The sequence below is a fragment of the Mesoplodon densirostris genome, chromosome 2 (genome assembly GCF_025265405.1).
Source record: "Mesoplodon densirostris isolate mMesDen1 chromosome 2, mMesDen1 primary haplotype, whole genome shotgun sequence".
NCBI classification, from domain to species: Eukaryota; Metazoa; Chordata; class Mammalia; order Artiodactyla; family Ziphiidae; genus Mesoplodon; species Mesoplodon densirostris.
This window is the reverse complement of record NC_082662.1, coordinates 64,780,528-64,807,897: the sequence shown is the minus strand read 5'-3', so window position 1 is coordinate 64,807,897 and position 27,370 is coordinate 64,780,528.

Below are 27,370 nucleotides of genomic sequence, written 5' to 3'. Positions count from 1 at the left end.
CAGTAAGAAGGGTAAATAAAGATTAGTTAGGGAAGGCAATCAGAGACTGGGTCATATTGAGTCTCATAGACCATGGTTAGAAGTTTTGGTTTTATTTAAAGTACATATCAGGAAGTCATTTGAGGACTGCATAGTTTAACACTAGTAAATGTATAAGTAGTATCAATAGTAGTGGTCCTCATAGCAAGACTTTAGTAGCACTAGTATTCTTCTCAGAAGACCAAAAGTTTTGTTTATAGAAAATAATCCATAATCAAATGTTTCTTCAATGGTTAAATGACTTAGTACATCATGATACTGTCAAGTATGCTAAAACTAAAAACCACTTTAAATGTGGAAAATATGAAGCCAACTGTTTGTTATATTTGTCTTCTTATTGACTTCCATAGTTAATTCTAGTGATTTTGGTGGCAAAGATAATATTTAAAAAATTTAACAACCAGTTAATCAGAAATAATGCTATATGTAAACAAATGATATGAGTGAACAAAGTGGCTGATGTGTCTGCCTAAACCCACCTTTCCCATCACTGCTCCTGGATTCTGCAAGTCTATCATGTAGAAGACACATAATAAATATTTGCTGGAGATGGAAACAGGGAGTATTGTTAATTAGCCATAGGACATTCCATTAGTTGTATGGACATTCCTCTCATAGAACTCAGTCCAAATTTCTCAAGGTCCATTGCACATATTATTATACAGGAAAACACATGTGATGAAACCTAGTAAAACATCTAGTATGTAATAATTAGCAAATAATTGTTTAGTGAATCTTGAGGATGCATCATTTAAATCTCAAAGTCATATAGTTCTAGGGTTTCTGCCAACAGACATGTTAAAGCTAAAAATGGTCTAAGAAAACTTGCAGAAGAGATTTAAATAGCCTATTCCTTTGGTTAGACTACACTTTTTCCTACAGTTTATTAGGCAGCAAGATTCATCCCAGCCTCCCTCTTCAAGCTATAACACACACACACACACACACACACACACACACACACACCAAACAGAAATAGAGAAGATGCTCTCTTTATTGATTTCTGGACTATAGGAGAATGCCTCAAGCACTGCCTAGTATATAAAGGTTGTTGTGAGAATGATTTTTTAAAATAATTAAATTTAATAGAATTTAAAAATAGATAAGAAATGAATTTCTTTTATTCTGCAATTGACTTAGCTGCAGTTAGTTTTTAAAGAGACAATCAAGTAAGCATTCTCTATTCTATTTGAATTTTTCTAATATGAAATACCATTAATTTATGCATATTCATTTTCCACATGGTCAATGTTCTAACCTTAATTATTAATTAATCTAATTTAAAAATTAATACAATCTTTAAGGTAAAAAATTATCAATTAAGGTAGGGGAGGACAATCATCACCTCCTGTTTAGTTTACCATGTATCATGGAACTTGGCTTGTTTCCACAGTCTCATAACAATGGGTTAGGGAATAGGTTTTATAAGAGAAATTTACATTTCAGCAATTGAAGCCACAAGTCTCCCAATCTTCTCATCATCCCACAGAGAGAATGATGATGGGGCCAGGCAGTATTGGATGTAATGAGACCTCCTCATGTAGGTTTTTGTTTTTGTTTTTTTAATAGAGTAGACTGAGATAAAGGCTATTGGTAGATTAGCAAACTATTTGTGTACCACATAGTAGGGGTTAAAATGCTAGGTATTTACAGAAGCTGTGTTACAACACTAGGTGCCTAGCACCTGGATATTTTTGAAGCTAATGGTAAGTGAATTCCTTCCTAGATGGGCCAAAGAGGGGTTGGAGAGTTCCTACTACCAAAGGATGAAAATCAAGATGATTCTGTGATGTTTAACAATTTTTTAGTGTCTATAACTTGTAAAAACTCTATGCTAAATGTTTCAGTTATCTCATTTAATCCCCACAAGTCCTGTCTTGAACTATGAATAATGATTTCTAAGATTGATACATGAGAGTTTGCTCTTTCTTGTTGAATGAATTATGATAATTTGTGTTTTCCAGATAGCCATCTATTTTTATGAAATTTTTATGTTAATTAAATATATAATTATTTCATTCATTAGTGTATTCAATACTAGAGAAACAACATTGAGTAAGAAAATAAATAACTGCCCTCATTTTCTTACATTTTAAGGGGGGGCAGCAAAAACAAATAAATATATAGCATGCTATGCAATAGGTGTTATGAAGAAAAATAGTGTTATTTCAAGAAAACAAAGAGTAATAGGCATATAAGGGGATTATTTTATATAAAGCAGCTGAAGAAAGCCTCTCTAGGAAGATAAAATATGAACAGACACCAGAACAAAGAGAGAAAGTTAATCTGGTTGACATGCAGGAGCAGAGCAATCCAGACAGAGCAAACAAAATGCAAAGGCCCTGAGGCTGAAGAGTGACTGATTTGTTTATGGAACAGCCTGGAAGCCTACACATCTGTATTGTAGTGAGAGAGAGGGAGAGAAGGTGACTGGGGCAGGTCAAGGAGTTGCAATTAAAGCAGATGAGAGCCATGTTAAACTTGGAATTTTATTCTCTCTTTATAATGTACATACTACGGACATCCACACTAACTTTCATTATAGCCACCATTTTTTCTTATTTTGTTGTTATTTTATATTTTTCCTTGATTTGATTTGTAAGGCTTTATTCATTTCATATACATATATGACCTGGGACTATTATATTGGTTTTATTTTTATGATTGTTCTTATCAATATCCTCAAATTTAAGATTTTATCAGTTTTGCTTCCTTAGGTCAATTGGGTTTTGGTTTTTCTTTTTTTCACTTTTTGGGAAGTAAAAGATGAGTTAACTAATTTTTGTTTTTTCTTTACTTAATAAATTATTTGATGTTCTACATTTTCTATTACTTATACAATGTTTTACTTTTCACAAATTTTTCAATAAATTATAACAGTGATTTTCATTCTTTCATTGATTATAGGTATTTTTTGTTTAGCATAACTGCTGACTCAATAGTTATTTAGAAGAACTTTTTTTAAATAAATTTATTTATTTCATTTATTTATTTTTGGCTACATTTGGTCTTCGTTGTTGTGTGAGGGCTTTCTCTAGTTGCGGCGAATGGGGGCTACTCTTCTCTGTGGTGTGTGGGCTTCTCACTGCAGTGGCTTCTCTTGTTGTGGAGCACAGGCTCTAGGTGTGCAGGCTTCAGTAGGTGTAGCACGCAGGCTCAGTAGTTGTGGTGCACGGGCTTTGGGCTCTAGAGTGCAGGCTCAGCAGTTGTGGTGCACGGGCTTAGTTTCTCCTTGGCATGCGGGATCTTCCTGGGTCAGGGCTCAAACCCCTGTCCCCTGCATTGGCGGACAGATTTTTAACCACTGCACCACCAAGGAAGTCCCTAGAAGAACTGCTTTCTATGAGGTTTACTCATCTCATTCTGCTTTCTGAAAGTGGGTTAATCTTGCTTCACGGATTCAGTGTCCATTTTATCTTACTTTAAATTTTTAATTAAATACTATGGTTAACATCTGTTATTTGCAAAATATCTACTTCAGAGGAAAATATTTACCTCTGAGTCTTCAATCTTTTATGCCTCAGTGCTTTTTCATACACGGGCTTCAAGTTGATTTTATTTTCCCTGTTTACTCATTTTTATGAAGATATATCTACTTAGGGTTATTGAGAGGTAAAAGAACATATATGCTTTTATGAATTCTAACATGGAATTATCACAACTGTTATGATTCTACAATTAAAAAGAATTGGATCTCTTAAACTAGCCAGATCTTGATAATAATCCTGATCATAATTTCAATGTATAAGCCAAGTTATTAGGACTTTTATTTTTATTGAGAAGAGTAAACAATATTCAAAAGATCTGAGATGATAGCTGGTTTAGAGTTTGGCATTGGCAAGATATCTCTTTTGTGTGTGATATTAGATGGTTTCCAAGTAATAGTAGTGGCAGAAATAATTTAAATTTTTGATGAAAATCATGATGACTCTGTAATGTTTAACATTTTTTCAGTGCCTGTGATTTGTCAGGGTCTATGATAACTACTTTAGTTGTCTCATTTAATCCTCACCAGTACTTTGTGGAAAAGTTCCTATTTCCAATATACAGGTGTGGGAACTAAGGCTTTCAGAGTCCAGTAAATTTGCCTCAGAACATACAGTCAGTGGAAGAGCGATAACTCAACCACATTCTCTATGATTTCCAAATCTTTTCTCTAATCCACTTCGTAAGAAAAAAAAAATTATTTTTTAAATTAATTTTTTTCTCTATAAATGGAGTCAAATTAGGTGTCCTCTGAGGTCCTTTTTTTCTCCATTTGTTCTATGGGCTTAGAAAAGTAAATAATAAGCACTGAATGGATTCTGTTTTTTTTTTTATCAATGTGATCACAAAATAGAACCAAATTATTTAAGAACTGCTTCTAAAACAAAGGAATATATAATAATTAAGATATTGATTGAGTTTTAACAACAAAGAAAACTGAAATAACAATGTCTTAAAGGAAACAGTATTTTATTTCTGTCTCAGTTTATTATCTGGTCAAAAGCAATCCAACCTATGTATGGTAAATTCATGCTGTCAGGATTATAGTGTCTTATATCTGATGACACCACTTTCTGCCACTCAAGGACTCTGCTCCAGCTCCAGCAAGTATCTGCATTGAAACAATCAAGCAGAGTGACTAGAAAAGGGGGAGGGTTGTCATAAGACCTACATTTAAGGTCACAGCATGGAAGTTGCACACATCATATGTACATCATGGAAATAATTTATTCATTGGCCTGTCTAGCAAAAGAAGGTTGGAGAATTTAATCCGTATTTGGACACTCAAGAACTTAGCAAAAATCTTGTATATCATAAGAAAGGAAGACTAGATAAAGGCTGATAACTAAAGAAAATGTGTTCGTTTTTTGGATAGATAATCCATATTTGAGTCTACAACCAAAATTGTCCCAGTATTCTTCTATTTGATTAGGTGAATGAAGAATACTTAGAGAAAATAACTAAAGAAAAAATTCAGAAAGGTAAATTTTTGTTCAGAAACATTTAATATCTTTGTTAGCGGGAAAAACATTACTGTGCCATGAAAATTAAAAAAAAAATTGAGGCAGTAAATTTCCATTCTGGAATTTTCTATAGGTTAATATTGGAGTTTGTTGTTGGTTCTATATTATGTCTTGAGTAACAAAATATATAGGCATTTTGCCTATTTAATCGGCTTCTCTGCATATAAACGGATATTCTTTACTTACCATATACTACTGTGTTTTGTCAATACCTTAAGTGTCCCTGCAGTGTCTTGAAAATACACAGCTCATTATGAACAACAAAATAATCCAGGGATTTAAAGAAAAGTTACCCTTTCCTACTAGTATATTCTTGTGCTTTCACATAATAAACAATCATGAATTTGAAGAGGGTGAAAGTGGTATGGAAAAAAACCTAAGACTGTTAATGTAATCTTTAACAAGAAATGGTCCTTAACAATGCTTCATCATTCCCAGGTTCCATATTTGCATTCTGACTTTCAAAATATCTGTAGGATAGGTTCCTTCCTAAATGTGCATATGTGTTTTCAAACATACACACACATACATATATATTGTATATTAGTATTAGTATTACTATTGGCATTAGTGATAGAGCTCCATCTAGTGTTTATAGATACTACAAATCACAGGTATATTTGTTTTGATTCTTATTTAAAAATAAAGCGTTTTAAAAGTAATTTTACTTAATTATCTTCATTTACTTCCCCACCTGACTTCATCAAGGCAGAAAAGTAAGCTGTTTTAAGAGTACCTCAAGTGATCACAAAATCTTAATATTCCAATTATAATATAATAGAGTAGATTTATAAATGCTTAGGTAATTATAACTAAAGTATATAATTAATGCATAATTAAGGTCATATAATCATTCTTTATTCTCAGAAGGAGAAAACAAATTATTCATTTATTAGTTGGATTTTAGAAACTTCTAGATTTTTGTAGTATCTCTCACCTTCTTAGTTTCCACTAAAGTTAATTAAGATGACATTCAAAATGCTAAATACAAAATACATGCAGTGCCATGAAATGTTCAATATCTTGCCTAAACTAGGCCATTCCAACAAAATACAAAATTATATAAATACAAAACCCTTTTGGTTTTGAGAGATCTTATTGTTTTGGCAGGTAAGGTTTTGGCACATATAACTAAGTCCCATTGAAATGAATCATTATAGTTGTATTCACATGAAATATTGCAAATTCTAAGGTATAGAGTCTGCTCAATCAATGTTTAATATTTTTTTAAATGTCTAGAAAATATAGTCTCCTTTTTATACTAATTTCCATATGCAATTCCATTCTCTTGTTCATTCATTCACTTATTAAACAATAACCACTCACCTCCTATTATATGCCAAATACTCCATTTGGGTACATTGGGAAAGACTGCTAATCATTCCCCTGTATCCATTATTCTGTCCTTCTTTTTATCAATAAAATCCAGCCCACACATCAGGATTTTGGCTGGCACCTGACCACCTGACTAACATTTCCTAGTCTCTCTTGTGGCTGAGTATAGCCCTGAGACCGAATTTAAACCAATAGATGTGAGCATAAATTATTGTGTGTATATTGTGTGCAACTTCCAGCTCATCTATAAAAAAATATTCTTTCCAAGTACTGCCTCTTTTTCCTTTCTTCAGAAAGGAAAGAAGATAGGAGCCACCATCAGCCAGTCATGGAGCAAGCATAATAAAGAAATGAACAATTCCTGGGTCCCTTAATGATTTCACAGAGCACAGCCACCTGGCCAGCTGGACTATATCAGGCAAGAGAAATAAGTCCCTGTATTACTCATGCAATTGTACCTTTGGATCTTATGTCTTACTGTTAGAAAGGGTTTGTTTGCACAATAATTGATAAAGAAAAGTGCACAAGATGAATAAAACATAGTTCCTGACCTAAAAAGACTCTTTCTTCTAATGAATGAGACAAAAAAAAAAAGAAAATTGTATATAATACAGAATGATCTTAATGATGGATGTCTGTAGATATGATGGGATCACACAAAAAATTCTGCCTTGAGGAATTAGGGAAAGCTTCAGATGGATAGTAGTATTTAAATTTTTATCTTGAAATAGTAGTTTAAGACTATCACATGAAGAAATAGGCAAAAGATGGACAGAAAGTGCTCTACAGATCAAAGAAACACCATTAACAAAGGTATTAGGAAGACAGTATAAAGTAAATGAGACATTTGGAAGGTCATAAGTTACAGAAGAGTCAGGAAAAGGAGTAAATTGCTGATTCAATTCTGAAAAAAGAAATATGGTATGTTTGTACTAGCCTATGAAAGAGTTTTAGTGTCATTAAAAGAATTGATATATGTATATGTATAACTGATTCACTTTGATGTACAGCAGAAACTAACACAACATTGTAAATCAACTATACTGCAATAAAATTTTTTAAAAAAGAAATTAGTATTTTACCCCACAGAAAATGAATTTTCAAAAGAAAAGTAATGTGAACAAGCAATCTATGCAACCATCCAGCGTTGATATGTCCTACGTGGTATCAGTGATGGTTAAGGAGAGTTCTTTTTGCTTTCTTATTATATATGATTTTCTTGTGTAATGATAAGTTTTCTCTGGTGTGAAAGTTGCTCATTCATTCAAATTAAAATATAAGCAGCCACTGGGCTAGGAAGGGACAACACAAGGAGATAAAAGTCATTCTCCTTCCCTTATCAATGTAATTAATCCACCATTTTCATTCCAAATAGTAGGAAATATGGATAATAATTGAAGAACTCTTGAGCGAATATTTCTTCTGCATTGGTCCACAGCAGTAGATGCAGTTGAAATGCTGGAATAATCAAATGTAGTATTGCCTTTCACAATTTCAGGGTCATCAGCAATTGATATTTTGAATATTATTTGCATATGTTTTGCTTCTTTATATAAACAGCAGCAGAAAAACACATAGAGATGAAAACTTACTGGAACAACTGTAAAAAATACTAATCAGTGCCTAGTTTCAGACACGCAAGAAAAATATTGTGGCATGATGTCAAGAAAATGATAGCTATATCCTTTTTCCACTGAAATATGTAAACGTTCAAAGATGAATATTTGTACTACTTTCTCTTGTTTCACATTTTTTACCTCATAATCATGCCTTCCCATTTAATGTAAACCAAGATAATCCTGGGTCCTAGGTTCTATGGGTTAGTTAGCCTCCTCCAAATTGGAAAACTGAGTCTGCAGCCAGAAGAAATTCAATAATACATGGAATTAATGATTGCCAATCAGCAAGAAATTGTGAAATAAATCAGAGAATAAGCTCGATGATATAAGTTCGTCAAATCAATGAGTTCTCACAGTTGGAAATTTAATTGACTATTAGGCCAACTTTTTCAAAACTGTCACACTATAAAAGATAATATCAGGCACAGCAATTCTGTACATGATGGCCAGACTGCAATCTCAGACACAGTAATTGGCAAATAGGGCAGATCAGCTGTCTAGGCATTCTTGATATGTGTCTGCTTCTTTGTGGTATAACTTTACAATCTCTCAAAGGTCTAGCAGTCTTACAGGTCACAGAGTTTTTGAAGATATGTCTCTGTCTCCTCAGACAGTTTCTGAAAATATAGAGAGACATTTGGGAATTTATAGGAATATTTTGGTTAAGATTTAACATTCTAAAAGCACTCAGATATTTTGTTCTAATTTAGAAAATGTTCAAATTTACAAACACAAGATTAATTTAAGAAGAGAAAATACAAATGATCCAACGTTTGCTCCTCATTCCCTAGAGGGTTATTTCCAAGCATTATTTAGAAATAGATATATTATCCATATTTGGGATAGAAGTTCAGCACACATGATTTTAAAAATACTTTTGGATTAGTGGAATTAGTCACATGTTTCTAGAAATAATATATGTGAATAAAATCACTTGATGAACAAGAATGAAGTCAGTTGGCTATGCTGAATGGGATCTGTATTGAGAATCACTTCATTTCCTCTCAAGAAGCAGGATCAACACTTTTGACTCAATCCAAACCGTTTTACACATATGTTTATAATGTTCTAATTTTACATTTTTAGACTAAAACAGATTGATTCAACATTTACAATAATAAAACATGTATGCTGTTTTGTGAGGCATATAAGTAGAATATAATATTTATGAAATAATATTTAAAAAACTTGCCAAGGCTGTCAAATATTATACTTTTCACATGGAGTCAGGATACCGGTTTGAATATATAGTCCTTCCTACATCAGGTAATCATCATCCCACTCTCATTGTTTTTGTACCCTACCACCAGAAACCCTTGAAAAATTTTAATATCTACTTGTAGAGAAAAGTCAGCTTCCATGAAGTCAGCTGTGAGCATGGTAGATTTCTATGTAAAGATATAAGGGGAATCGGCCCATCCTTTGCATAACTATGGAAGGTCTCATGATAAATTGGTTTATCCATAGTTGTATAAGCCTAATTTGTCTGCTGAAGATACAGAAAACCAGGACTGACTGTGTCCTTAACTACCTGAATAGAAATAGGAATGGACAAAATCACTATTAAAAACTTTTCAAGAGGAATGCAAAAAGGAGATTAAAAATTTTAACATACATACTTGTTAGACACTTAAAGAAATAGCAATTCTAATTGGAAGGCTCAAATAAATATATGGGAATCCCACAGGATTGCACAAAAGGACCCCCAAACAGGAATAGAATGGAATATATGACTAGTCATTGTGAAAATTAGCAGCAGCTATAGGCAAAACTAGACTCTGAATACCACTATTTACGCCCTGCGGATGGTCTATTCATAATGACAATAATCTTTGCATTAGATTTCACTCTCTACTAAGCATTTTTTCCTCACCCATTCAAGTATCACAATAAACCTGTATGTCCTCTAACTTCCTCCATTTTGTATATGAAGAGACTGACTTTCGGCATTTCTAATTTAATTGAATAAGATTTCCTGGTGTATTAGTTTTCTACTGATGTATAACAAACTACCACAAACAGTGGCTTAAAACTCAAACTTTTCAGACTTCTGTAGGTCAGAAGCTAGCATGCTATGGATAGGTTCTTTCTTTCTGGTCTCAAGCTATTGGCTGGCCTGAGACCATATCTGAAGGCTCTGGTGGAGAATCCACTTCCAAGCTCATTAAAATTGTTGGCAGAATGCAGTTCCTCATGGTTATAGAACTAAGGTGTTTGTTTCCTTGCTACCTGTGAGCTTGGGGTTGCCCTAGGATTCTAGCACTGCTACATTCATTGGCACGTATTCACTTCCATTTTCAAAGCCATCCCTCTCATGCTCCAAATCTCTCTTTTTTAAACATCTTTATTGGAGTATAATTGCTCTACAATGATGTGTTAGTTTCTGTTGTATAACTAAATGAATCAGCTATACATATACATATATCCCCATATCCTCTCCCTCTTGCATCTCCCTCCCACACTCCCTATCCCACCCCTCTAGGTGGACACAAAGCACCAGGCTGATCTCCGTGTGCTATGCGGCTGCTTCCCACTAGCTATCTATTTTACATTTGGTAGTGTATATGTCCATGCCACTCTCACTTCGTCCCAGCTTACCTTTCTCCCTCCCCATGTGCTCAAGTCCGTCCTCTACATCTGTGTCTTTATTCCTGTCCTGCCCCTAGGTTCCTCAAAACATTTTATTTTATTTTATTATTTTTTTTGGATTCCATATATATGTGTCAGTATACCATATTTGTTTTTCTCTTTGTTACTAACTTCACTCTGTATGACAGTTTCTAGGCCCATCCACATCACTGCAAATAACTCAATTTCATTTCTTTTTATGGCTGAGTAATATTCCATTGTATATATGTGCCACATCTTCTTTATCCATTCATCTGTCAATGGACACTTAGGTTTCTTCCTTGTCCTGGTTATTGTAAATACAGCTGCAATTAATATTGTGGTACATGACTCTTTTTGAATTATGGTTTTCTCAGAGTATGCCCAGTAGTGAGATTGCTGGGTCATATGGTAGTTCTATTTTTAGTTTTTTAAAGAACTTCCATACTGTTCTCCATAATGGCTGTATCAACTTACATTCCCACCAATGGTGCAAGAGGGTTCCTTTTTCTCCACACCCTCTCCAGCATTCATTGTTTGTAGACTTTTTGATGATGCCCATTCTGATCTGTGTGAGGTGATACCTCGTTGTAGTTTTGATTTGCATTTCTCTAATGATTAGTGATGTTACGCATCCTTTCATGTGTTTGTTGGCAATCTGTATACCTTAATTGGAGAAATGTCTATTTAGGTCTTCTGCCCATTTTTGGATTGGGTTGTTTGTTTGTTTTATTTTTGACATTGAGCTGCATGAGCTACTTGTATATTTTGGAGATTAATCCTTTGTCTGTTGCTTTGTTTGAAAGTATTTTCTCCCACTCTGAGGGTTGTCTTTTTATCTTGTTTATGGTTTCCTTTGCTGTGTAAAAGCTTTTAAGTTTCATTAGGTCCCATTTGTTTATTTTTGTTTTTATTTCCATTTTTCCAGGAGGTGGGTCAAAAAGGATCTTGCTGTGCTTTATGTCATGGAGTGTTCTGCCTATGTTTTCCTCTAAGAGTTTTAGAGTGTCTGGCATTACATTTAGGTCTTTAATCCATTTTGAGTTTATTTTTGTTTATGGTGTTAACGAGTGTTCTGAGTTCATTCTTTTACATGTAGCTGTCCAGTTTTTCCAGCACCACTTGCTGAAGAGGCTGTCTTTTCTCCATTGCATATTCTTGCCTCCTTTATCAAAGATAAGGTAACCATATGTGCATGGGTTTATCTCTGGGGTTTCTATCCTGCTGCATTGATCTATATTTCTGTTTTTGTTCCAGTACCATACTGTCTTGATTACTGTAGCTTTGTAGTATAGTCTGAAGTCTGCGAGCCTGATTCCTCCAGCTCCATTTTTCTTTCTCAAGATGGCTTTGGTTTTTCAGGATCTTTTGTGTTTCCATACACATTGTGAACTTTTTTGTTCTAGTTCTGTGAAAAATGCCAGTGGTAGTTTGATAGGGATTGCATTGAATGTGTAGATTGCTTTGGGCAGTATAATCATTTTCACAATGTTGATTCTTCCAATCCAAGAACATGGTATATCTCTCCATCTGTTTGTATCATCTTTAATTGACCTCCTTTTTTTGCTGTCAGCCAGAGAAAACTCTCTGCTTTGAAAAGACTCACTCATTGGGCTCAATGGGCTTACAAAGATAATATCTGTATTTTAAGATCAACTGAATTGAGATTAATTACCTCTGAAAAATTCCTTCAATATAGTATTTAGATTAGTGTTTGACTGAATAACCAGGGCATAGGAATGTAGCAGGTACCATCTTTAGAAATCAGCCTACCACACTTGGTTTGTGGGGAATTAGAATTCAGTTCTTTGATCAAAATCAAAACTGTCCTCATTGAAATTAACTTGTTAATTTATACTAATTTACTTAATATGAAACTAATCTTTAACTGTTATATATATATATATATATTACTCTCACTCTAGTTGTAAGTTATAGTGGCATTCAAGAGAACCAAGCTTAAGATGAGTTGTTTCAAGAGCAGAGATTATACTCAAAAAAAACATAGTTCCAGGGAAGAATACCAAGGATCAGCTTAGTAGTAGCAGAGAGAAAAGGCGAGACCTAGTAGACCTTTGCCTACTGCCCCAGTATAACGAGGCTCTTGTAATCTCTCTTTACCTCTCTCTCCATCTACTTGCTTATAATATATATAATGAAATAGCATATTTTAAAATGGTAACTCATTTAGGGAGGAAAACTTTTACCCTTGTATCATTTGTACCTGGCATAGTTTCTAGCACATATTAAATGTTAGCAGAGAACTTGCACATAGTAGATGTTTAGAAATGTTGAGTTTAATTATATTGTTGAATTAATTATAAATGAAAAACAGTGTTATTATAAAATAAATACCTAGGAAACAAATTATAAAATAAAGAAAATATCAGCCCTTACACAAAAATGGTGTTAACTCTTGGTAATATCTAAAACTTGTTAGCAATAAGTAGATAGATATAAATAAATATTTAATTCATATAAGTAGATATGAAGAAGTGTTTATTACCTTCTGTAAATGTTTATAGACTCAGTTACCTTTAATCAAAGTACAGGAACTTGGGTGTCTCCAATTATAAGTGCTACTGGATAATGGAATTTTCTCCTTGAGCCTATATAGATCAAGAATCCCAGGAAAAGGACAGAAAAGATATAAATTCCACAGAAATTCAGTTATGCAAGAAACAAAACTTTATTTTTATAGATCTCAATTTCTATGTCAAATACTAACTTCTGGGAAAAGTCAGTCATTTCTGTCATTTATTAAGCATTTCAGTTAAAAACAATCCTATTCAAAACTTCTCTCCTGCCCATATATTTTTGCAGGATGTGGCATTTGGTTCAAGAGACGATCATGGTAAAGGACAGAGTGCTGGCACTCATCCAGTCCTTGAGGACAGTGAGCCTACTTTGGTGGATTGAGTGACATCTTTTCTGTGATGCTCCTCTATGATGTGACTTCATTAGCACAATGAGGCCCCTGCATGTCCCATGACTCACACTCTCTCTCCCTCTTTCTCTTTCTGTGTCTCTTGGTCTGTCTCTGTCTTTGTCTCTCCTCTCTTTCTCTCACATCTAACTTCTGTGTATAACTCAGTAAGGCCGCTTGCAAGTTATTCTTCCCAGATGTATTTTGGTCTAATATTTCTTCTCCAAAATTTGCCTATGTATCCACATTTGAAGAGTTTTATCCAGTGTGGGAAGTCTCAGCAGCAGGTTCAAAACAAATGTTATCTAAACTAATACTCTTCCATGTAAATTACTCTGCATTTAACTTTAATTTAGGTGCTAGATTTTTTTAATTGAACCAATAATATGCAAAATTATTGTGTTTCTTAATATCCTCATCCCACTTCTCCACCCACAGTTTGGAGTCATTTGGGCAATTTCTTCAAGCTTTCCCTGCCCTCAACTTCAGGTGAATGCTAGCTTCAAGTCTAAACAATCTACCTAATAGTAGGATTAATGTAGGATTAACATATTAAACACTATCTCTCCAGAGTGATTTGGTTGTTGTTATGGTGATTGTTATGATTGCTAGCTTAGGTACCATCTTTGAACTTAAACTTTTTTGGTCATTGTCTGCATGACTTGGCTAGTATTGAGTACTTTTGGTTGTTTCTCTTCCCTCCACTGTAAAGGTGCCCAGTCTAACTAGGCTAATATTAAGAGAGGTACAGGGGCATCATGGAAAGGACATTTTTGTAACCATCAGTATGGTTCTAAGTTAACCTCCTTCGCCAATAGTATTTCTGTTCCAGTACGTTAACCAGGGGCTAGGAAACCAAAGGGGGATTATAAACTTTGCATGTCTTAGAGTGAATACGGCTTTCTTCCTTCAAGATAGAATCCTAGCATGTTTCAAAAGAATTCACTATTAATCCCATATAAGAAACAGATATGCTAGCCTTTAAAGTCATAAATCCTCCTTTTTTTCTAAGTATGTATGACCTAGAAATGTGAAGCCAGGTCCCATTTTCTCAGTTAAGATATTGTTCATATGCCCATTTACCTTTGTGAAAACTAGAGTTGAAATTATAAATACCATTTCTATTGAATATAATTATATTTACTTGGCCTATAATACTCTGTAAAGAACAGGGCTTTGTCCACTAGCTACTTAGATGACTAAGTCTTTTGGAGATAATATCCACAATGTTTAACCACATACCTCTTTGTATGGATTGATGTGGGGAAACTTTGCTCATACAAATTCATATTCATGCATATTACTATTAGAGTATTCAGTTAGTCATTGCACCCTGGCTACCTTCCCACAGATTAAAATCACCTTAGTGTCCAACTAGGGACATGTTCTTATTCTTCTAAGCTAGGATATGTGGAATTTTCCTCAATACTCAAAGAAAAAATAATGGGTTTGGGTGAGTTGGTGTGTGGATACATGGAAATAATTTTTTCTCCTCTTGTATAACAGAGCACATGGATTGTATATTTATTATAGAACTGATAGCATTCTTTTTTATTCTACAATTATTAATGTTTTCCTTGAGGGGAAAAAAGAAAACTATTTACCTAGTTAAAAGTTTTTATCCTTTATGTCCATACCTAACAGAGAACATAAACATAGCAGATGCCTAGAAAGTCTGAGGTGAATCATATTGTTAAATTACAATTTCTAAAATGTGTACACTTAAAAATATTTTTCAATGGCCTTTCAATATTCCTACCCTGATGCAAAGAAGAATAAGGCCTACTTGCCTAAAATCTCTGTGGGTAACTAGATGCCTAAGAAAATCATTTGGCAGCTCCAAATAGTCAAAAATATTAATTCTAATTTTCAAGCAAAGCCCTTTAAAGTTAGATATCTAAAAATTTGCAGTGAAGGCTTGTTAAGCACTGGAGATCAAGGCAGCAACAGAAACTCAGGGACAACTTTCCTTAAATTTAATTACTGAGATCCTGGTTCATAATGCATTAACAGGACTTGCATCAAATCAAATTGAATTTCCATAGGCATGTGCCCCTAAATTCTGCCTCTGCCCATTTTAGGCCAATATCTTCCTTGGCTCTGCCAGTAACTAAAAGCACTTAGGCAGAAACACAAATGGACTGAAGGTTAGGGGTAGACGTAAGATCTATGATTAATCCCACCCTTGTTATCTATGTGTTAAAATGTGTCTGACTCATTTTCTTCTGTGAAAAATAATTAAACACAGTATTTATTCCCAAAAAGCATCAGGTAGAGTTTGGGTAAGTACTTGAAGTTTTCCCTGCATACTTCTCCAAACATACTTTATTGGTAGGATCTCTCATTTGACCATCCATCACTCTGAAACTAAAGCTGCCTATCAAGGTTTGACATTTGGGGTGCCAACTTAGATGGTTTTTCTATGTCCAAATGGGGATAAGGTTAGAGATGCCAAAATTGTAATCACTTGTCACCTAAATAACCAAGAAAGAAAAAGTCAATGCCATTAAAAATTGTGTCGTCTCCTCTCCATGATTCAGTAATGAAAGTTTGCCGGCCAGCAGTCTGTCAGTTGCATTCTGTTTAATCACTGGAAATTGTGTGCACTATATCTGTGAAGCTTAAATGGAAAAAGTTGCCACTGTAATTGCATCTTCTTCCTACCAATAAATCATTGTAGAGGAAGTAGAGAGAGAGAAGATGACCTGACAGGTTTCTATCAAAACAACAATCATAAATTAGCACTCACAGAGAAATATCACACAAGACTGTATTTCAGGGACCCTGTGTTAAGTAATAAAAGACGTGCTTTAGTTTTAAAAGGTTGCAGTTCCAGACATCTCCGACCTGGATTTCATGAAGGCAAAGGGAAGCACCCAGTGAGAAAGGTCACGATATCTCTAGAGGTAAAGCTGTCTACCTTCCCTCATTTTTGACACTTGGGAAATTTAAGAGGCTGATAGGTTTTATAACTGCAACTAGACAGACCTTGATCTCTTTCATTGATTCCAGTTCTTTTTTTTTTTTTTTTTTTTTTTTTTCTTTTTTGCGGTATGCGGGCCTCTCACTGTTGTGGCCTCTCCCGTCGCGGAGCACAGGCTCCGGATGCGCAGGCCCAGCGGCCATGGCTCACGGGCCCAGCCGCTCCGCGGCATATGGGATCCTCCCAGACCGGGGCACGAACCCGTATCCCCTGCATCGGCAGGCGGACTCTTAACCACTGCGCCACCAGGGAGGCCCCGATTCCAGTTCTTAAGAGTCTCCCCATAATGTAAGGTAAGTTCATTGTTTTCTCATTTTTTTGAAAGAAAGCACTATTGTGTAAAATACGATTTTTAACTTGATGGCAGCATGCCCCAGTGATTTAGGTGATATTGAATTCTTTCATAAGTTCACTGCATAAACCCAGAAAAAGAATGCTGCTTTTGACAGCAAGAGAAGGCAGGTTTCCTTCCTAAATCATGGGGTTAGAAACACACTTGTTCAAAACATACACTGAACTCTATGTTTCTCGGTTTTGGCATATGGAGTTTAAAAGAGTTAGATGCAAGGCCAAATGAGTCCACATTTTAAAGAAAAGAAAAATACTAAGTGTAATTAGAATCCAAATTTTAGAAAATCACTATTAATCTGATAAATATTTAAAACCAAGGTATGAAATCACTGACTTTGTAATAATGTAACAGAAACATTAGGTTTTTTCCTCTCCCTTTTCCTTCAATACCTGCAAATTTCCAACTGTCTTCCACCTCCTGGTTTCTATACTCTTTTAATATAATGTGATATAGTCTACTTATTTTTTTAAGAGTCAAAATGGTATGGAAAACAATGAGGTATTGAAATATCTTTAACCTTGCAATTGTGTAACCTAGGAATTGGATTTTTATGCTCAAAAGCTTGAATTATATCATATTATGATTAGTGTTATTGGGAGCATTCTCTCACATTTCTGTAGTGGGAGAATGCTGTTCTGTAGTCTGTTCTAGGGGAACAAGCAAATGGTCCCTTAAAATAAAAACAACTCAGAATAATAAGAGATCTGAGAACTTATGAAGTTTAACTTGTACCTAATATGGCAATATTCCTCAGACAGCCCTGACAATGGTAATTGGGCCTCTGCTTGAACATTTCCAATGAAAGGGTATGCATTACTTCAAAGAGTTGCTATTTTATCACTGGATAATGGTAGGCATTAAAAATATTTTGCCTTTTATCAAGGGAAATATAAATTAAAAAAGTAAAATTTTGCCTGTGCTTTTGGTATGTCAGTGGGGGGTTCTGGGGTCCCTTCTTTCATCCACCATATTACACATCTTTCCTGTTGAAACTGACTTCCAGAACTAAATAGTTACCTCAGGTGTAGGTTGACCAATGCAAATAAACCGGGGATGCTATCTCATTTAATCTTAAAAGTAAACTTCATTCAAATAATAACTTTTGGTTATTTTGTGTAACAAATAGGATTCTGGAAAGAATTAGATGTCACTTTCAAGTGGGTAATTGAGGAGGGTTTAAAAGGGACTGTTACAAAGTGTGGGCAGTGTTATATAAAACCAGTAAGAATTGGTGAAGAATTCTGGGGCTTGCAACAGAAGAGCTCTTACTTCCTTTAGGTCTGAAGGGGCAAGAGGACGGAGTGGTTACTGCCACTGAGTGAGCATAGTTTTAGTTGTAGGAGAGGGATGCTTGGCAGGAGCTGTGGACTTTGGTAGAGACCAAAGTGGCCCAGTTGGAGGGAGTTAAGAAATTAAACGCCTGTTCATCTATCTTCCTGCCTTCTGATCTCCTGTTAATACCTCTTATTAGTTAAATGCAACCAGAAACCAGAAGCAGAATGCTCACTGACACAATCCACAAAGATCAGCCACCCTGGGCACAGAGCCAGGCAGAGAAATGTGAAGAGTAAGCAAGAAAGTGCAAAGAAATATTAGCAAATTATGTACCAGAAACTATGGTAGATTATTATAATAGCCTCACCTGTCACTGAATAAGATGAACATTTAGTACATCAATGAACATAAACCAAAAATGTTCCTATATTAATATAGTCGTAAGAAAAAAATAATCTATGTAATCACAGAGGCAGATGTGACTACTGACACTGTGGATCTGATTTCATTGTCTTATGAATAAACTATTGTTTTTAACTTGTGTCCCACTTAAAATATCCAGCTAATTTACATGAAATATTGCTAACCTGATCTTTTCACTTATAATACCTATAAATTTGATTTTTTAAACTTAAATTCAAAGTTTTACATTTTTTAAGTGAAGTTGGTTTCAATTCATTGTTATAACATTCTCTCAATTCTCCTGCCCCAACCTCATTACTACACACAAAATATGTAAGTAGCATAACAACTTTTTCTTATCAAAGAAAACCACTTCATTCCTACATGTCTTTTATAACAACATATTCTTTGTTTTAATCCCAGACAAAATCATCCTTTTTAGCCTTCTGTTTATAAACTCAAAGAAGAGGTTTCCCTTCTTCAATTATGACATTGCTGTTGTTTCTGTAATCTTCTTACCTTACTTAACCAATGAACGGAATTCTAGCTTAAAGTCCTAGTCCTCAATTGCTGAGTTTTTAATAATAACTGCCCCGTAATTGGGATCTCCATCCTATAACTCAGTTTTGTCAAATTGGAGTGTTTTTTTTTTTTTTTTTTGGTCTGCCCCTGTATTTTAGAAACCAGATTTTTATCGTGTTCTCCATCTCTTATTCTGAAGCATGTTTCCTGAAGGGCAAGAGAATTTGTACTTTTGAAAATCACAGTATCCATGTGGCTGTTTGCTCAATATCTTAGTACAGGACCGGGCACAATTTCTGGCTGATAGTAAAAGTCTGACATATATCTGCTGAAAAAGACTGAAATGCTGCCAAACATTGCAGTATCAGCCCTCTAGCTCCCTGGATTGCCCTCAAACACTTGCCACTCAAACAGTACTAATCATAGAGCTATTCTTATTTCATTCTGTATTGAGGAGATTTGACTCAACTTGGACACTGGCATCAATGCATTTACCTCACTTGGCCTTTTCAATGAGTCCACACTCACAAATTCTGACCTACATTTAGATGTGCTCTTCCATGAAGCCATCCACATAATAAAAATGTCCAGCTTGAATACTTTTTCTTCAAGCCTCCAACTTCACCTGATTCTTCTACTCTTGTTTATATACTTTTGGCTTGGTCTTTCCCACACTGAAACTATTCTACTATCTACCTGGTTATTTCTAATCCCATTGAAATGTGTTGATTGTTTTAATTAAATACTTAATAGCTAAGATATTTAAATATATTTCAAAGGCATAAGAAAGAAAGATAAAATAAGTAGCACCAATGACTTTGGAGTTCCCTTTGTGCCCTTCTATGATTCAAGGTACCATACCATTTAGGGTACCATACCTACTTTAAATTTTGTGATTATCATTTTCATTTTCTTGCTTTCTTCACACATACATACACACACACACATACTGTATATTTTGAACTTCATATAAATGGAATCATACTGTGTAAAAACTTTCACAATTTCCTTCTAATGATAAATATTATCTTCATTAGGTTTATCTGTGCTGATGCATGTATCTGTAATTCCTTTATTTACATTGCTCTATACCAAAATGTATCCTAAAATTGATTCTGCTCTTCATTGAACTAGCTTTCTGTCTGCCACTCTTCTAGTTGTTATCACTGTTAAAGATAAAAGGATTGCTTAGAATAAGGCCAAATTCAGGCTTTACACACCATTCAGTTTTGTGTGAGTAAAGAGAATAAAAACCTAAATGAAGCTTAAAACAATCACTGGGTAAGCTGATTAGATACAAGACCAATTATAGACACTGACACCTTCTGAAGTCACTTTTATCTATCAAAAAAAAAAAAAAAATGCCTGAGAGGTATAGGAAAGCAAACTTCTGACTCAAGTTGCCTGGGTTCTAGTTGTAATCTTGAGAAAGATTTTTTCATCTCTTTCTTTCTCAGTTTTCTCCTCTCATTTTAGAGACTAAACTTGTTTACAACTCAAATATTTCTGTTATTATTGGATCAAATAATTTATGTGAAATAGCACTAGAGAGTAATGATATCATGAAAATTAGTATACATCACGTCCCATAAAGAGGCCTTGGCAATGTGTTCCAATGGTTATGATTTTTGGAAAATTTGAAACAAAAAAAAATTACCCATAGTTAATGAATACCAATGACTTTTTCCACTCAGTCTTCTCACATTCATGATACTTTCTCTTTTCTATTATGGCATTAGAGTGACAACTACTGCTGGGAGATTTCACTAGACAGATGTTGAGTTGAGACTATACTGTGTCTGGGTTCCAGAGATATACTCTAGTGGTTTGTAGTCATTTTCTATACAGTTAGATATTGTTAGGCACAGAAGTCATGGTAGATATGTTAGTCATGAAAATGTAGAAATGACTTCCAGGAAAACTGTTGCTACTGCTCACTCTGAAAACTAACTCAGCATTTTGACATAAAGAAGCAGGGCCAGAGACTGAGTCCTCATATGGAAAATGTTCTCTTAATGCAAAAGAAGCATGTGGAGTAGGGGGGGAAATTGAGAACTGAAACATAAAAAGCCAGAATCAAATTAGTGAATGATTCTTCCAATCATAAAACATGTACAACTGTAAGCAGAGAACTTGGCTTTTTATATGCCAAGTCAAATGGAGTCTTTCTTCCTGTCAGAAATACATTTGATAGAGAAGTATATATAATTACAAATGAATTATATACAATAAAATAATTTTTGCATCTGTTGTATAAAATCAGTAGAAATTTTTCTAGAAATGAGAAATAAAGTGCATTATTTTTTTAGATCATTCTAAAATCAGCAATTCATTAAGTGGAAGATACATTTTGAATAGAAGTAGTATAGTTTTGAATTATTTGCTAATCTATTTAACAAATATTTTTCACATTGGAAAATATTTAGTTTTTTACTGTTTTCACACAAAATACGGATATTTACAAAGATAACATATTCATAATAAGCCACTTCAGTGAGGGGACATGAATGACAAATTGTTTAATGAGTATTGTCGATTTAAAGTATTGAAGATGAGTCACTTCAAAAAAATACCTGAAATACTCTGAAATCTTACAATAATATATAAAAGAAACCTGATAAAAGTTTTCTTAAATTTGACAACAATCCAAAAAGTTATATGGCATTACCACAGATAAATTGTGAGGCTGAGAGAATCTTTTCTAAACTATCAGACAAAAAAAAAATCTACCAGCCTAGTAGAAAGACTGAATTATCTTTCTATTCTATTTATAAAATAAATGACAAAATCGTTGTATGAAGAGATGGTCAAATAACATGTAACCAGAACAAATAGAATTATATAGATATTTTAATAAAATATAATTTTTCTGGATTTGACACCTTTTATGGCTTGGTTTGATTTTTTAAATTATGTAACTGATAGTAATTTATTTCTTATCTTAAGTAAATATTCACTTTCCTACTTTACTTTATATTTGTTATTTTGTATTATTTTTGTTTTTAAAGGTTTTCCAAATTACATAAATTTCTGCTGTACATAATCTGAATTTGTACCTGTCACATAATAACTGCTTGATAAATATTAGCATTCATAGCTATTTTATATATATATATTGTTTATATATTCATACATACAAATACATAGATGATTATAGATTTGCTTAGTGCACATAGAGATTTTAATGAAAAATAATGTACATTTTCGTAAATATTCATTTTTAATTTCATGTAGTCTCTAGTTATGTTCATAATTCAGATACTTTTTCAGTTTCCTTTTGGATTATTAACCTTATACAGACATAGGCTGAGTAACAAAAGTAAAGACGTAGACAATTTTTAATCCAGACAGCCAGACTGAACAGGAGTAGAAAGTTAAAAAAAAAAAAAAGACCAGTAGTCTCCATAAAATGACTCACAAACACTACTTTGCCCAGAATAAAAGAATACTTTATAATTACCTATATGTGCACATGTATGTATACATGCATACATAAAAATAAAAGAGAGGTTTTTCAAGAGACTTGAAGCAGGAACCACAATATTAAAAAACCTGAATATTAAACAAGGAAATATACTTCCCAAATATGAATGTATTCATGGACATATAGCATGACAGTTTTTGACTGAAATCTAACATGTTTGCATAACTATCAAGGTATTCTACAAGCTTCTGAGTTATTAGCAGAGATAAAGTTTATATCAGAACTATATCACCTATAATTCTTCTACTCAGGAAAAAAAAAAAAAAAGCAATGTTTGCCCGACTGTGTTGAACACATTGTCTTGAAAAGAATTGGTATCATTTTTTGAAGTTTCAAAAATGAAGCATAAAATATAAATAGAGCTTGTCAGAAAAACATAGTGTAGCTGTTTGTGATACTACAGTAGAATAAGAGTTTCATGTTATTAGAACAGATGACAGTTCAGTCTAGTGAAAACAATGACATTTGAAATGTATTAGATCTCTGTATTATCTATTTTACATAAAATAGATTTTACACGAATACACACACAGCATGGGTTTACATATAATTTAACACTTCAAGAGTTAATCCCTTTGTCATTATTCACAATAGAAATTATGAAAAGCAATTTTGTGGTGGCTTTAAAAATATTTTAAAATGAATATATGACAGTTATGTCATTTTTTTAATATATCACAAAGATATCATTTGACACAGCATGAAACAGAGAGTTATTGCTGGGTCTACTATAATTCAGTATCATTTTTTCAAAGTCCTTCAAACAAGTAGTGATTTAGAAAAAAAGTATTATAAACTACAGAGTCAAAAAGGCCTAACTTTGAACCCTGATCCTTCCCCTTAAGACTGTGTGATTTTAAGCAAGTGGACTGACTTCTCTTTACCACTTTTTTTGCTATAGAATTGTCATTAACATTTGTCTTTAAGTTTTATTGTGAGTATTAAATCAAATACGAAAAGGCACATTATTGGCTATGAACTCTCACCTTTGGTGAAATTTCAGGTTCACTTTCCCTTTATCCCTTCCACACAACCTCATGGGAGAAAGTTATCAGTAATGAAGGCAATAATAGCAAGTTTAAAGAGACACAATTTATATACAACATTAAGTTATAGATTTTTTCATAGAATCAGCAGAAATGTTAAAATCATTTTTCAGTGCTTTTGAGTTTTTAGGGATCTTAGAGAAAATTACCAACGAGGTCATTGTGTCTGTAATAATCTAACTTAGGTAAGACATTGACAAACAATTACAGATATGTATGTTCAACTGCAGATAACTAGTATAGGGACTAGAAGCCAGCTATAATGTCTTTATCTTTCTGGAATGGGTTCATTATTCATATAATTCAAAGAACTTCAGCAGTAGTAAGTATCTTGCAGATAATTTGGTATCCTAGTGTTTACCATAAATCAGTGAAATTGCTGAGACTTTAAAGCTTCTCTCTCTACACTAGGTACATGAGTGTTTTTATTCCAACTCAAAATGGATTCAGGACAATTAAGAAAAACAAACCAAGCAAAAGTATATGGTGAGGAAGAGCTACTCCTTCCATTCAGATATGAGGGATGAAAGAACAGTAAAGAAATTCATTGAACCACATTTACTTAACACTCTGGACTCTTTATTTTAATCATAACAGGAGTAAAAACATGAATGAAAACCTTATTGAAGTAAAATCAGTAGGAGTCCTGAATTAGCACAAGCCAAACATCACAATGCCTGGAGGATAAATAAATATTATCAAATATACTGTTGAAAGAAATAAGCAAAGACAGGCTAGAAAAAGATGCTTCTTTATTTTCATGGAAAATAAAATGAAGATATCGAAATTTTTGGAAAAGAATTTTCTTAGTTTTTCTAAAGGAGAGAAAGGAGGCATCCTAAATGTACAAGAAAAAAATTATTATCAATTGTCAATATGCCTACCGACATTTTGAAATAAAAACCCAGATATGGGTACTGTTTACAGGTGTCTCATTCTTCCCTTCTGAAATAGACTTACAGATAAAAATTCAAATTGAACAGCACCAACCGTGTTCTAGGCATATATAGCCATCATATTGTCATGTTATTTCTTTGATCTTTCCAAGAATTCTCTGAGACATCAATTTTCCATTTTGAGGATGAGGAAAATGAGGTGTGAAAAAACAAGTAACTTGCATAAAGTTATCATAGCTTTATAAAATGAGAAGTATTTTCTTCTCCATTTTGTGAAAGTTTGTATATAAATGGAATTTTTCTAAATATTTGGTAGAAGTCACCAGTGAAACTGTCAGGGACTATAGTTTTCTTTGTGGCTATATTAGTAATTTTCAGTTCCTTTTTAATAGATTACATGTGTAGTTTTTTTTTTTTTTTTTTTTTTTTGGTCAGTTTTAGTCATTGTGTTTTCCAAGGAATCTACTTAGTAAAATTATCAAATCTATTGCCATCAAATATTTTATAATATTTCTCTATTATTTTTAATGTCCATAGGATCATTAGTGATATCCTCTTTATTCCAGTTGTTGGTAGTTTGTGTCTTCTCTCTTTTTCTTTTCATTAATCTTGCTGTTGATAAGATTTGTCAATATTATTAGTCTTTTCACATAATCAACCGTGGGCTTTTTTATTTTTCTCTGTTTTTAATTTTCTATTTCATTGATTTTTAACCTCATCCTTATCATATATTTTATTCTATTTAATTTAGATTTAATTTGATCTTCTGTTTTTTTAGCTCCTCAAAGTGGAAATACAGATCACTGTCAATAGACTACAGTTTCATAGTCACAAGTAGAGGCAAAGTGGAGATCACCAGTATCTGTGTCCTCCTTGGAATGAATGGGCCTTACAACTGTTATGGCGGTATCAATTTTGATGGCATAGGACTGGGCTAGATTAGAAAAGGACAATGTTAAGGTAAATAGAGTATTCAGCTGCTAAAAATTCCAGTTATGCTCAGAGAACAGACGAAGATTCCTTCGGTTAGAGGAAAATTTATGAAGCAGTTCTGTTTAAGAAGACAAACCCTATTAATCATTGAATATCTTTGATTTTTTTTGAAGACCTCTGATTTCAGAAACACCAATAGTTATCCAATAATATGAGAGTAAAATTGTAAGTTGTAGTTTGGAAATTTTTCTTAGGAACTAGAAACATATTTCTTGCCAGTTCTATTATACTTGGTCTAGGAAATTGCTTAAGAACAAGTCTAGAGAATAGATCAAAAATATTTTGTAGTAGAAAAAGTAATAATAGTAATAGTAATATATTTAAATGAGTGCTTACTACATAACAGTGAAGAAATTCACATGAGTTTATATATTTGATATTCTCCACAACCGTATGAATCAAATGAGATACAGAGAAAGTATGCACCTTGTCAAAGGTCACCAACAGGTAAAAGCATAGCTGAGAGTCGCTATCAGGCTCTCTGACTTCAGGACTCCTAACCATTTCACCTCTCTCTTGGAGGTCATACAGAATCTTGTTCATTAGTTGCTACAGAGGTATACATAAACTGGTGGGATTTGCCTAAAATTTTGGTTCTGTATTCATCTTTTTTGATCCTTCCTATACTTCTGAAGGCTTAGATTTTACTGGTTTGGCAAAAAAAAAAATGTTAGGGACTGAAGTGTGTTCTTTGTTAATCAATACAGATCATACATACTGGAGTTCTGGAGAAAACTCACAGGTAGGATTCATTTTACAGGAATGCAGGTCCCAAGCTTTAAGTAAGCCAATAGCACAGTTATATATGATTATTGGAGCCCCTTCCCCGGCCTTCTAGTTTGAAAACAAATATTGAGAAGTAGAGTAGCTACTCAGAGACAATCTATGACTTTGAGTTGTGCATTTGCTGAAACTAAAGAATGAAGGGAAAAACACAAAGGAAAAGTTAGAACAGGGTGGGAGTAGGAGGATGAGAAGTAAATACAGTAAGCTGAATAAAATATATTAAAAGCATCATCAAAAAAGGAGATAGGCTTGAACGAGATATAATTAAGAGTTCAGAGTCAGAAGAATAGAGAAAACCATAAGAAAGAGAGGAGGACATATTATGTCAAATATGAATGTGGATGGACGTTCATGAAGAATTAGAAAGGCAGAGAATTATGACCTCTGGTGACTTTAATTTTTCTGTGTCATAATGCACAGTCTAGTAAGACTCATCTAAAGAGAAAGAGAAAGAATAGGTAGACCCTATTTCCCCCTGAAACTAACTCTCTTTTTAATGTAATCTTCTACAAACCAATAAAATAGTACCATTCCATTCTCTGCTGTCTTAATTTCTTGAATTTCTATTCGCTAAGATTCCAACTCTGCAGCCATGTTCTGTGATTGCTTATTTCTTCAATCAAAAGCTATTAGGTGTCTAGAATATGTTCTGTGCTTAGACCCTGGTTCTGTAGAGATGACAAAACACAATCCTTGCTCCCTTTGAGCTAACAATTCTTTGAAACAGACAGACATGTAAATTATGAGACAACAATACAATGAGTGCCATGAAAGTAATACAAAAACCAATTCCTAGTTTACTGGAGACTGGAAACATTTGATGAATAAATATTTTAAATTAACATGAGATGAGATTAAAAAGAACATCTGCTCAGAAATCAGGTATCCAAGAAAAGATTGGCAAGAAAGGAAACCAGCAAAGGAGGGGAGCAGCACTAGTAACTGGCTGCATGGTTTTCTTTATCTTCTTCACAAAAAGGCAACAACAACAATAAAAACAAATGGCAGGGTCGCCAAATCATATATGAAAATTGCCAATAAAAAGCGATATATCAGACATATTAGGAAAGAAACTTTTCTTTGGAAATGAATCATG